The sequence below is a fragment of the Chiloscyllium punctatum genome, chromosome 51 (genome assembly GCF_047496795.1).
Source record: "Chiloscyllium punctatum isolate Juve2018m chromosome 51, sChiPun1.3, whole genome shotgun sequence".
Lineage (NCBI taxonomy): Eukaryota > Metazoa > Chordata > Chondrichthyes > Orectolobiformes > Hemiscylliidae > Chiloscyllium > Chiloscyllium punctatum.
This window is the reverse complement of record NC_092789.1, coordinates 16,885,070-16,898,836: the sequence shown is the minus strand read 5'-3', so window position 1 is coordinate 16,898,836 and position 13,767 is coordinate 16,885,070.

Below are 13,767 nucleotides of genomic sequence, written 5' to 3'. Positions count from 1 at the left end.
CCCCTCCCTATCTCTCTACTTCCCTCCCTCTAACTCTCTTTCTCCGCTCCCACTCTCGTTCTCTACCAACTACAACTGTCTCTCCAGGGTTGTCTCTTCTCGCTCCCACTTTTTTCTGTCGCCATACCCTCCCTCTGTATCTCCCTCCACCCACCTCTATCCATCTTCCCATCACACTCTCTCTCCAAATTTCTCTCAATACCTCCTCCCATTAACTCTCTCTCACATATTCCCACCCTTGCTCTCTGTCACTTCCCACTCTCCCTGTCAAACACCTCCCACTCACTGTCTCCAGAAAACCGATCTGTACCTCACACACACTCTCTCTTTAGCCCAATCCCAAACTTTCTATCTTCCCCTTGGAATCTTTCTCTCAGCCACACTCCCGCCCACACTGTCTCTATCTCTCTCTACCTGAACTCTATCTCTAGCGCTCGGCCACTCTCTCTCTGCAACCCTCCCAATCTCTCAAACCCTTCTCAATCTCTCTCTGTCTACCGTGCCTGTTCTTTCCGTCTAAAGCCCTTTGACTCTCTCTCACAACACCCTTCCTACCCGCGCTCCAAACGTCTCCCTCTCTCTTGCTACCCCATTCCGTCTCTCTTGTCCATGCCTGCAATCACTCTAACCCGTTCCACTCTCTATCTCTCTCTACCCCGAACTCTCTCTACCGCTCTCCCACTTTCTCTCAAACCCTCCCAATCTCTCTATCACCTCGCAATCTCTCGCTATCGACCCGCTCACATTCTCTCCCTCAAAACACCTTCCAATCTCTCTCTACACCCCTCCCACTTGCCATCTCCAATCGCCTCGCTCTCTCTTGCTACCTCATTCAGTTTCTCTACCACACGCCGATACTCTCTCTACCCCATTCCACTCTTCAACATTTCCACACTCTCTCCCACTCTGCCTCTGTCTCTCTACCCCGAACTGTATCTTGAAATGTCTCCCAATCTCTCTCTCTCCCCATCTCTAAAGCTACCAATCTGTTTGGCTCTCACCCCTCCCAATCTCTCTCTCTCTCTCCACCCCTCCTACTCCTCTGTCTGCACATTTTCCCGTTTCTCTCAAACTCCCTCTCTCTCTGTCACACTCCCATTGTCTCTCTAAAGCTTTCCCATTCCCTTTCGAACCCATAGTCTATCTCTACTACACTCCATATCTCTCTATTTCTCAATCTCTCTAACCCCGCTCTCTCCCTCGTACCCACCCTCCCTCTCTCTCTACCCCCCTCCAAATATCCTTCTCCCTCTCCCCTTCCCACTATCTCCCTGTCTTTCTTCACCATCCCTCTTTCTCTGTACGGCACTTCTTCTCTCTCTTTCTCTCCCCCACAAAAGATCTCTCTCCCAAACCCACTCCTACTTCCTCTCTATCTCTCTCCATCCCTCTCTCTCTTCCGATCCCACTCTCTATCTGTCTACCGAGCTCACACGCTGTCTCTTCACCCCTACAACGCTGTCATGGAAACCGACTGGCGCTCTCTCTTTCTTCCCTTCCATCTCTCTGTTTGACTGCTTCCCCCACTCAGTCTCTCTTTACATCGTATCTTATCTCTCTCTCTTATCCTTCCCTCAATCTGTCTCCCTACCGACTCTCCTTCTAACACCTCCCACACTCGCTCTATTCACTCCCCTTTCTCTCTTGCCCGCATGCAGCCTCTCTCTCTACTCCATCCCAGTCTATCTCATCTCTTGCTGCTCTCTCTCCCAACTCCCCTTTCTCTACCCATCCCCCTTTCTCAGTTTACCCCACTCCCGCATCCTTCTGTCTCCCTAATCCCCTCCATCTGTTTCACACACCATTTTTCTCCACCTCTTTCACTTTGTCTATCTCCCCCCCGACTATCTTTCTTTTCCCGTCCCACTCTCTCTACCGACTCCATCTCGCTGTCATTCTCTCTTCTCCCACCCACTCTGTCTGTCTCGAATCCTTCCTACTGCACCTCTCTTTCTCCTACCTCCCTCTCTCTCTAACCCGCCCACTCTCTCTCTTTCTGTCTTCTCCCCTCCCATTTTCTCTCCCCTCCCTCTCTCTCTACATCCTCCCTGTATCTCTCTCTTTCATTCCCTCCTTCTCTCTCTCTCTGAAGCCTCCCAATCTCGCAAAAAACTTATCCCACTTACTGTCCCCATACACTCCCTCACTACCCCACTCTCTATCTAACCCCTCGCGCACTCGCTCCAGTTTACTCTCTATTTACACAACTTTCCCTCTCTACATCAATCTCATTTTCTCTACTCCCTTGCAGTCTCCGTCTCTGCCACACTCCCTACCACACTGTCTCTCTCTCTCTCTACCCCCGACCGCCATCCCTAACTCTCTATTCCACATACTCTCTACCGCTCTCTTAAGCTCTGTTTACACTGCTCACACACTATCTGTCGTTCTCCCAATCTCTCGCTCTCTCTTTACACAGACACACACACATACATACACAAACACTCTCCCTTGCATTCTTTCTCTGTCCAACCCCTTCCACTCTCTGACTCTCAACCCCTTCCGACTCTCTCTATCTAGCACCTGCCACTGTCTCTCTTAAAACTACCTCACTCACCCTCTCCACCCTTCCCCTCTGTCTCTATCCCACTCTCTTTCTCTCTCACTGCCCCTCGCGCGTCTCTCCCCACCCAACTCTATCAAACGCTTTCACCATCTCTACCACAATCTTGCTCTCTTTCTCCCTACCCTCTTACACTCTACCTCTCTACAACACTACCCTCCTAGTCTTTCTCTCTCTCTCCTCCCGAACTCTCTCTTCAACACTCTTCCAAACTCTCTCTCTAATCTCCTCGCTCTGTCTCTCTACCTCCCTCGCATATTTTCTCTGTCTACCCCCTCACACTCTGTCTCTAAACCCCTCCCAGTCTCACTCTCACAACCCCGTCCCATTTATTTTCTCCACCTTCCCATTACTGAAAATCACACCTTCCCTCACTACCCCACTCCCACTCTCTCTCTATCACCTTCCTCTCACTCCAGCACCTTCCACTCTTTGTTATATGCCATCCCAATCTCTCTCTCTCTAACCCTGAAGTCTATCTTCTTCTATCCCAATCTCTGTCCCCTACCACTCTCTCCCTCGACCCCTCTCCACTCTCCAACCTCCCACTCTGTCTCACTCCCAGTCTCTTCCTACCCCATACCACTACCTATCACCACTCCAATCCCTTGCTCTCTTTCTCTTGTCCACTCGCACTCACTCCCTCACAATTCACCCACTCTCTCCAGCGAAATCCCTCTCTCTTTCTTTCTTCTCCATCTCATTCTCTCTTCTCTCTCGATTTGTTTCTACCCCTTCCCATTCTCTCTTTCACTCCCTCTCTCGTTCTTACTCCTCCTAATCTCTCTGCCTACCCGCTCTCTCACTACTCCATTCCTCACTTTATCACTAATCCTCCCACTATCTATCACTGCTGCTCCCACTATCTTTCTCCTCCCATCCGACTGTCTCTCTTCAAGTGTGTCTCTGCACTCTCTCTGTCTGTCTATCTATCTGTCTACACTCACCCCTCTCTCTAACCTCTTACCACTCTCCCTCTCTCTGTACTACCTCCTACTCTCTATGCTTCTCTCATGCGATGCCCTTTCTAGCAACTCCAACTCTCCATGTCCCCATCTCATACTCTCTGTATGATGTGTTTACACTCACCCTCTTTACACCCAACACTCGCACTAACCCCACTGTCTCTCTATCCCCTCACTCCGTCTCGCTAGTCCCCTCCCTCGCTATCTCCCTCTCTCTCTCTTTCTTACCCATACCACTTTCTCTACTCCACACCCTCTCACTGTCTTTCCTTCGAACCCCCCCTCTCTTTTTCGCTCCATCCACTCCCTCTCTTTCTCTATTCCCAAAACAACCTCTCCCTCTACCGCATTTAGGAACTCTCTCTCTTTGTGTCGATCCACCACTCGCTCTCTCTTCCATTCCCACTCCCTCTGTCAACCGATCTCGCTCTCTCTCTCTTCTTCCCTCCAACACTGTCTCCCGAAACACCTCCCACCTCTATTTTTCCCCAGCTCAGTGTATCCCTCAACCCCGAATCCTGTCCCACTATTTAGACCCTTCTTTCGTACGTCTCGCAACACCCTCCCACTCTCGCTCTGTCCCAATCAATTTCTCTCTCTAGCCCCTGCCACTGTCTCTATCCGCTCCCTTTTCCTCTCCTCTCCACTCTCATTCTATGTCTCTACATCCTCCCACACTCCCTAACCTCGTCCCACTCTATCTCTCTACCCCACACCCTCTCGCAATCTTCCCCCTCCGTCGACCTCTTTATCTCCCCCACCCCCCCCCCCGCGCGCACACATATACTCTCTATATCCACTCCATCTCTCTCTCCTTCGTTCTCTTTCTACCCCCAATTCTGGCTGTCTCTGTTGACTCCCACTGCATTCTCTCTAACAACATCCCTCTCTCTCCCACTCCCACTCTTTCTCTCTGTATCTCTACTGCCTCCCACTCTCTTCCTCTCTCACCACTCTCTCTGTTTCTAAACCCATCCGACTCTCTCTACCATCTCTAATACTCTATCTCTCAAACCTCTCCCAATCACTCTCTCCACCCCTCTACCACACTGCCTCTCTCTCTACCCCCATACAGTCTCTACACCGCCCCTTTCTATCTATCCCACTCTCCCTCTCTACTCCAATCCCACTCTCTAACTCTACACTTTGCACTCTCTCTCTGCCACACTCCCTCCCACTCTGTCTCACTCTGTCCCTCCCACTGTCTCTTTCTACCTCTCTCCCACTCTCTCTTTATTCCTCTCCCACTCTCTCTACATCCATCCCTCACTCTCTCTAACCTGTTGCTTTCTCTCCCTGCCTCCCCTCTCTCTCTGATCCCCTTCAACTTCAACTCTCTTTATCAACCCCTCTCACTCGCTCTCTCCAGCCACCTCCGCTCCATCTACTCCACTCTCTCTCGCTACCCCACTCCCACTCTCTCCACCCCCTTCCAATCTCTGACTTCCTCATTCCCTCCTACTTTGCCTCTCTCTCTCGAGCCCCGAAATCTATCTCTGCATCTCTCTCACACTCTCTCTCTGTCAACCAAGCTCTCACCCTTTCTCTCTCACTCCCCTCCAACATCGTGTCTCTCTAACGCCCTCCCATTCTCTGTTCCCCTCCTCTGCCTCTTTTTTCCGTCACCCTCCCATTCAAACTCTCTCTACCCTATCTCTGTCTCTCTAGCCCTTCCTTATCTCTGTCTGTCGACCCACTCTCACTCTCTCTTTGTCCCACTCCCTCTTCCTCTCAGCCCTCCCACACTCTCTTTCTAATCCCTGATACTCTCTCTCCACTCCCCATTTCTTTCTTGCCCACTCCCACTCTCTCTTTACCCTCCATTCTCCCTACCCAACTCGCATTCTCTCTCTCCCATATCCACCCTCTCTCTCTACCCTCTTCCACGACCTCTCTCCTGCATTGCTCATCTTCCCATCATCCCTCTCTCTGCCTACCCTCTCCCATATTTTGACACTTCCACTATCTCCATCACAATTTCTCTCGTTTCCCTCCCCTTCGACTATCTATCTCTCTTCCCCAACTGTCTCTCTACCCACTCGAACACTCCTCCTCGTTCTCTCTTCTCCCCCCTCTCTGTCTCCAATCCCTCCCTCTACATCTCACTCTACCCAACGCCAACCCTCTCTCCCCTCCTCCCTCTCTAAACCCTCCCACCATCTCTCTGTCAGCCCCTCCCTCAATCAACCTCCTCCCACTCTCTTTCAATCCCCTCCCCTCTCTCTATCCCCTCGCACAGTCTGTCCCCTGCTCCCTCTGTATCGACGTCACTCTTGCTCTCTCTCCCAATCCCATTCATTCTCTATATCCTTGCACACTCTCTCTGCCACACTGCCTCCCACACTGTTTCTCACTGGCACAGAACTGTCTCTCTCTCCTTCTACCTCTCTCCCAGTCTCTCTCCACACCCTTCCCAAAATCTCTCTCTACCCCCTTGCATTCTTCTATTTTTCTATGCTCCTCCTACTTTCACTCTCTCTATCCGCGTTGCACTCTCTCTCACATCCTCCCACTCATTGTCTATAACGTCCAATCTCTACCTACCACATTCTATCTTTCGACCCACTCCCAATCTCTCCATACCCCTTCCAAATTTTGACTGCCATACTCCCACTCACTCTGTCTCTACCTCTATCTTTCTACCCCCAACTCACTTTTCCTCTCTCCAACTCATCCCCTCTACCTCTCCCGCTCTCCCTCTACCCCTCTTCACTGTCTCACCACACACTGTTTCTCTCTCTGCGCCCTCTCACCGAGTCTCTCCCTCTATACCCCTGCCTCTCCCTCTCTCTCTGCTATATCCCACTCTGTCTATTATCCTCCCACTATCTCTGACACACTTGCACTCTCTCAATAACACGCTCCCATTCTCTTTCTACCAACTCTCTCCACTCCACACCCCCCTCTCTCTTTCTCTCTTCCACTCCCACTCATTCCCTCTGAACCCAAGCAGTTCCTCGAGCGCACTCCCTGTCTTCCCCTCGAACACTTGCTCTTCTCCCTTCCACTCTCTCTCTCTTACCCCCTCCCTCCCTCTCTGTTCCCCCACAACTCTCTCATTCTACTCCTCTCTCAATCTCTCGCTATATCCCCTCCGATTGTTGATCTCCCCCTCCTACTCTCGCTCTCCCCTCTCACTCCCTGTACCCCTCTCATTCTCTCTCTCTAACTCCCCCACACTTTAACTCTGTACACAACCGACACTCCCTCTCTCTCTACCCCACTCCCACTCTTTCTTCCATTCTCACTAGCTCTATAATCCCAACTGTCTCGACCTGCTCCAAATACCTTTCTTTACCGCATGCTCTCTCTTTAACCCTACACCACTTCATCTCTCTCTCCTTCCCTCTTCCCCACTGCCTCTCTTCCACACATTCTCTCTCATTCCATTACCCCGCTATCTCTCCCTCTATATTACCTCCACTCATTCTCTTCCACTCCCTATCTCCGTCCCTGTCCACCTCGCTTGCACTCTCTCCCTCTTCTCCTCTCCTACACTCTCTCCCTCCTCTCCCACACTTTCGTTACCTCTTCCCTTCTCTCTCCCTCTCCTTCGCTCTTTGTCTCGAATCCCCTCGCACTACCCTTCTCTCTCATCTTTGAAACTCTCTCTACCCTACTGGCCTCCTCGCTCTAGCGCACTCCCTCCCTCTCTTTCTCTATCTCTCCCAATTTCCCATTTATCTTTCTCTCTTTTCCCTTCTGTCTTTCTATCTATTCTCATCCTCTCTCTATCCACCCACTCACTCCCTTTCTCTCTACTGTCCTCCCACGATGTCTCCCTTTCTATCTCTTCCCTCTCCCCTCTTTACCTCCTTCCCTTTCTCTCTCTCTGGGATATGGACAGAAAGGCGGGAGGTAGACAGAGGCAACAGGAGAGTGAAAGAGAAAGGAAGGGGGAGAGATAAGACTAGAGGTGGGTGGAGAAACCATGGGGTGTGTGAAATTAAGGTAAAGGGATGGGTGAAGACAGCCAGTGAAAGGGAATGGAGGAAAGAAAGCAAGAGTGTGAGGATCGAGAGGGAGAGAAATGAGATGAAAAAGAAGGGAGAGGAAATGGGAACAGAGTGCCAGAGAGGGGGTGAGCGGGGAGGGGAGCGCACGAAGGATGTAGATAGAGAGACAGATGTGCTTCAGTGGAGATGGGGTAAAAGAGTAGACATGAATTCTGCTGAAAGCCACTTCGGAATGGGCGGGATTCAGTAGTTAAAGCAAAGAAGTGCCAGTAGAAACTAACCCCTGAGCTCAGGCCCCGGTCTCCGCCTAATCCCTGAGGACTGGGACTTGAGGCTGAGTCTGTCTCTCTCCAACTCAGTTTGTTCAACACAAAGACAAACAACAATATCGTTTCCTCTGCTGCTCTGCACTTTTTAATGAACATTTTTCTTGTTTACAAATTGAAGTGGTCGATACAGTCGGTGGGGTGTTGCCTTTTCCCACTGGTCGCTGTGCAGTGAGAAACATTGAATTGTGTCTTTGAACAACCTACACCTACCTCCACAACCGTGATATAAGGATGGATAAACCAGTGTTACCCTCATTCTGTTACCACAGGGACAATCGGCTTCATCCCTGAAACATTGAACTGAAATGATAAAATTGAGGACGGAATGATGAATTAATGTAGATGATTGATTGATGAATTTGGGTAAAGGGATATTTCATCACATTCTTCAGCTGCTGTCTGAACTTAGTCTGGGTCACGGCATAAATCACGGTGTTTGTGCAGCAGCTGAGGAGCTGCAGCATGAAGCCCAATTCTTGCACAAAGAAAGGGAGATACACAGACTTATACCCAATATTATCCATCCGTTTCCATATTGAATACAGCATTATCGTTGACCATAGTAGGATGAAATTAGCCGAGATCACAAACAGTAAAATGATGGACTTTTTCCTGATTCTCATTTCTGCGTCAGACTGAGCGTCCCCATTCGTGTGAGCGCGGAGTCTCCTACGGGCCCTGCTGGTCACTAAAATGTGTCTGACCGTGAAAACATTGAACAGAAGAATCAGGGGAAATGGGAGAGCTGGGGTTAGAATGTGATGGAGAAACTCGACTGACGTCCAGACACGGGAGGTTGCAACACCATCTGCTGCATAACAAAACGACGGGTAGTTCATCAGCCCATACCGAGCTGAGAGCATAAAATACCAGAAAATGTTTTTTAAACAGCTTAACAGAGTCACTGTTCCCAGAACCACAGCCGCCGTTTTTTCACTACAATATTCACGTTTTAACTTCTGGCAAGAAATAGCCACAAATCGATCAAATGTGAAAGTGACGGTGAACCAGACAGAACAGTCAGTGGCTGCGTAAAGCAGGGCAGCGTGGATATTACACACAGAGATTTCCCGCAGGAAATAAAACTGTTCCATATAAACAATGGGAATGTGTCGCAATATCACGTCGAAAATAATGACCAGTAGATCCGCCGCTGCCATTGCCCCCAGGTACCGTCTGACACAGGGAGTCAATCCACAATCTTTATAAAGCAGGACGTAGATCGTCACTACGTTAACTGTGAGGAAAAAAGATAAACACATTATCCATCAGCCTGGTGGCAAAGTGACCAGTTTAACTGAAGGCTGTGTGTGGTTTTCAAATGTGTCACTGCATTCACAGATTTATAAAAATAATTGGAGCTTAAATAACATATGGAAAATCACAAGAAACCTTCCGTCCCCAAACACACAGGAGCACATGCATAAGAACAGATGGTGTGAAGAACATTCGCACACACACGACCACTCGGGAAAAGATACAGGTAATTGATTTTCAGTTTTTAATACGGAACGTGAAAACATTGCCATCCTGAAGGATTCTCTCTCACTTCTTTGAAAGTAATGTATGTATGAAATTACAGTCTTTTTCTTTAAATTCTGGTCTATCCTCTGTCGTGAAGAAATGTAAATGCAGCGAAAACAGTTTCACTCCTTGAACTTCCTGAGGCGACTATGGAACAATGTCTCCTTCTCCCATTAACGGATCCCTTCCCTCAGGACCTTATCATTTGGTCAATTCAACGACGACCGGCCCTTCACAAATAGTGTCAGGGATAGAATATTGTGGGGAATGTCAGGTATTCTGCTGCAAACCAACGGACTCCCACAGTCTATTTGGACTATACCTCCTCCTATCCTCCCTGTTGAAAAACGCCATCCCTTATTTCCAATTCTTCTGACTCTGCTGCATCTGTTCCCAGAATGACCAATTCCATTTCAGAAAATCCCCGATGGCTTCCTTTTTCAAATACCACACTTTCTACACCGACGTGGTCGACGATGCCCTCCAGCACACCTCCACTTCCCTCCCCTCCGTGCTCAAACCCTCACCCTCACCTATCCCCTCACCTCCATCCAAGGCCCCATAGGATCCTTCCACATCTGACAGAAATTTACTTGTACTTCCACAAATTTCATGACTGTATCTGTTGCACCCGATGTGGTCTCTTCTACAGCGGAAAGACAGGCCGCCAACTTGTGGAGCATGACATGGAACATTTCTGGGACTTCGCTACCAATGAAACGCACCATCCGCTGGCTGAGCACTTCAACTCCACCTCCGACTCTGCCAAAGACAAAGGTCATGGGCCTCCTCCATTGCCAAGCCCAAATCCCCTGCTGCCTGTAGGATGAACACATCATCTTCCACCATGACACCCTGCAACCACAGGGGTTTAAAGTGGATTTTCCCGTTTTACTAAGTTCCCCTCCTGCACGTTTTCCCGTCTAAAGCCTCGAACTGAGCACAGCCTTCTTGACCTGTTCATCACCTTTCCCATCTATCCGCTCCACCCTCCTCTCGATCCTATCACATCCTCCTCCTTTTTGATCTCCCTATTGCATTCTCAGGTAACTTACCCCCCAGCCCCAAATCCTTCCATTTATCTCTCAGCCAACCCTTGCCCCACAAGACTCATTGTAAATGAAGGCCTTCTGCCGGAATCATTAATTATCTTGCTCATTGGATTCTTTCTGACCTGCTATGCTGCTGCGGCGCCACACTTCCGGTCAGGAAACAGTGTGACACCGTCATATTCACAGAACGAGAACCGATGGGCAATATTTCATGAAAACCCATCACCCATCCTGGGTATATCCTGTCTCACCAGTGATGGAGAAACCGTGGGATGCGGTCAGGAGAGTAATTACACTCGCAATCCCCCAACATTCATTCCATAACCCGGGAAATTTCATGGTAAAGTTCAACGCTGGTCAAGGAAATCGCCTGATGATGGATGTCTACTGCCATCCACACCACCCCTCACAGATAACTCAATTCCCTTTGAATTTGAAAGCAAAGCGAGGAAATACTGTCGATGATAAGGACGCAGATTGCACTCTGGTTGCATGACTTCAATGACCATCACCAAGACTGTCTTCACAGTTTCACGAAAGAGTGAGCATGGAGAGGCTTCTTACATACAGCATCTAGACTGTGGGAAAGGATAGAGGAACGCACAAGAGAGAAACAATCTCATCAAAGTTCTTCTCATCGATGGATCTGTCCCTAAAAGTATCTGTAGGTGCACCCAGCACACAGTCCTGGCGGAGGAAAAATCTCAGCCTCATACTGAAGATACTGCCCACTGTGTTAAGTGGAATTATCTTCTGCTAAGTAGAACAAACTTCTAAAGGACCGAGCAAATCGAAACTGGGCATCCATGAGGCACTGTGGGCTGTCAGCACAAAGTCAGAAGTGGACTGTTCACTGATGGTTCCAAAATATTCGTCATCATTCCCAATTACATCCACACTATAGCAGGCTATTCAGCCCATTCAGAGTTTTAAACAGCAACAGAATTAGGTCATTCAGCCATTCGAGCCTGTTACTCAGCAATTGGACCAGATCGTTTCATCTCTTATATCTGTGACACTGAAACTGGAAGGGCATATTCAGCCTTTCAAATCTGCTACACAGGTATACGTGGAGGATTGTTAACTCAGACTAGAATCCGGATACGTTAGTGATAAATAAGTCTTTATCAGTTCAACACAAATTAATAACTGCAGTGACACACTGACGAGTGATCGGGACTCAGTTATTTGTAATCAATATATACGTTTTCGAGAAATGGAACAAACTTATTCTAAGATCAGCATCAACTGAAGTTATCAAGCAAGAGTAGTGAATCTTTAATTGAATAAACAATATACAACACTTTGGAGGCTGGAATATAACGTGGGTAACGGTGAATCTGTAACTTTACAGGAAGAATACCAGGATGCATATGACTTGAAAGGAAAAACACAACAGATGTTAGTGACACATGTTTACTGGACGGATCATTCTAACCCGTTGAGACATGAAAAGTATTGCTCCATCTCCCTGATGGTCTGCTCCCTGATATTCCCGGGGGCCCGATTGCGCTCGGTACTGACGGGATATTTTGATGTGGTTGGGTAGCAGTGAGGACTAGTGAGAGGGTAAGTGTTTTTAGCCATTTTGCAGGGGCATGGTCTCTAATCGCCAGACCATCCTTTCCTTCTAGATAGAGACCCGAAGACGATAGGAATGGGCTGACTGCTTCTGAATGAAGAGGCCATGGCTGCTGTCAGGACAGTGGACATTCATCAACATGATGGACTGTGCATGTTTGTACTGCTCCATCAATGGAGTGAGAGACGGAGGGTCCAATCACAAGAGTAATATCTAAAGGCATTGCCATATCAGCTGAAATGTTTATTTACATCATATTTTGACTCCACCACAGAGATTCATCAACCCAGAAGAAATATCTGTTACACACAGAGCAATATGTAGATCAAACTTTGCTCGGTGCAACCCGGCATTCTGCAGATTCCAAACAAACCACGCCAGTGCATTGATCTGTAAACTCAGATAAGATAATCTGTTCATCCCTGAGAGCTATGTAGATAACAGAAGTGCAGTGAAGTATAAACTCAGACGAGGTTAGTGTCCAGTACGGAGACCTTTGCAGACCACAGTAATGAATTGATCTACCAAGGCGTGGGCCGGCGTGGTCTGGAGACTGCGACTGTTGCGGTCTGGAAACTGGGCCCAGTGCGGCCTGGAGACGGGTGAAGTGCTTTCTGGAGACTGAGATGAGTTTGACATGAAGAATTGTCCTTGTGTGAAATGGGTCAGTTGCAGTCTGGAGTCTGGAAATGGTGTAGTCAGAAGACTGGGTCTGGTGTGGACTGGAGACTGGGCTCCGTGCGGTTCGGAGAACGAAGCCTGGTGCAGCCTGGAGAATGGGTCCATCGTGATTTGGAGACTCGGGCCTGTGCATTCTGGTGACTACGCCCAGTGTGGTCTGGTGACTGGGCGCGGGTGCTGTCTGGAGACACGGTTCTGGTACAGACTGTAGTGTGAGAGACTGCGATTCGAAACTGTTGCTTTGTTCACATTTTTATTCTTCTTCTTGACTTTCATTTTTAGTCTTTCCATTTTGGACAAACTATTTAAGAATTTGTATCCAGATTTCTTGTACCGAAGATGGCGTCATAAGTGAAGACATTAACAACTCTTTACTGCACTCATTAGCGTGCACGTGACAATGAAACCAACTCAAATCATTTCAAATGTGAGAGTCACTGACTTTGATGTACTTCCGAAACTAAGATGCTGCTGTGTCGTGGTGTGGGGCGGCCAGCAGACGGTGGTATTTTGTCATTTAAAACACAAGACCAAGAGCCAAATGGAGTGAGAGAGTGAGGAAGGACATTGTGATTCCCGTTTCAATGGCTTCACTGCCAAATGAACAGAAATGCCAATGCTCAGAAATATAGATGATGAGATGCACAGGCTAATACATTAAAGCACACTCACAATGAGAGACAAAGATACACGTATTCGGACACATAAACACACTGATAGATGCAGACGTACGGCTAATCACGCATGCCTTGACATTAAATAAGATCATGGCTGATCTGATCTCGTCCTAAACTTTATTTCCTCTGGAAAATAAAGCAGGGGAATGGACTGTTAGAGTTGGAAGACTTTGGGACCAGCGACCGTAATTCTATTAGTTTGAAAATTGATACGGGAAAGGACAGGACTGATCCACATGTTAATGTTTTAAATTAGGGAAAGGCCCATTTTAATATTGTTAGGCAAGTACTTTCAAAAGAATATTGGGATGCTGTTCGCAGATAAAGGGTCATCAAACAAGTCGGAATCTTTCAAAAGTGAGATAATGAGAGTTCGGGTAGTGCATGCGCTGGTTCGTGTTCCAGGCCAGCAGAAATAGGGAACAGGATATGACAGGG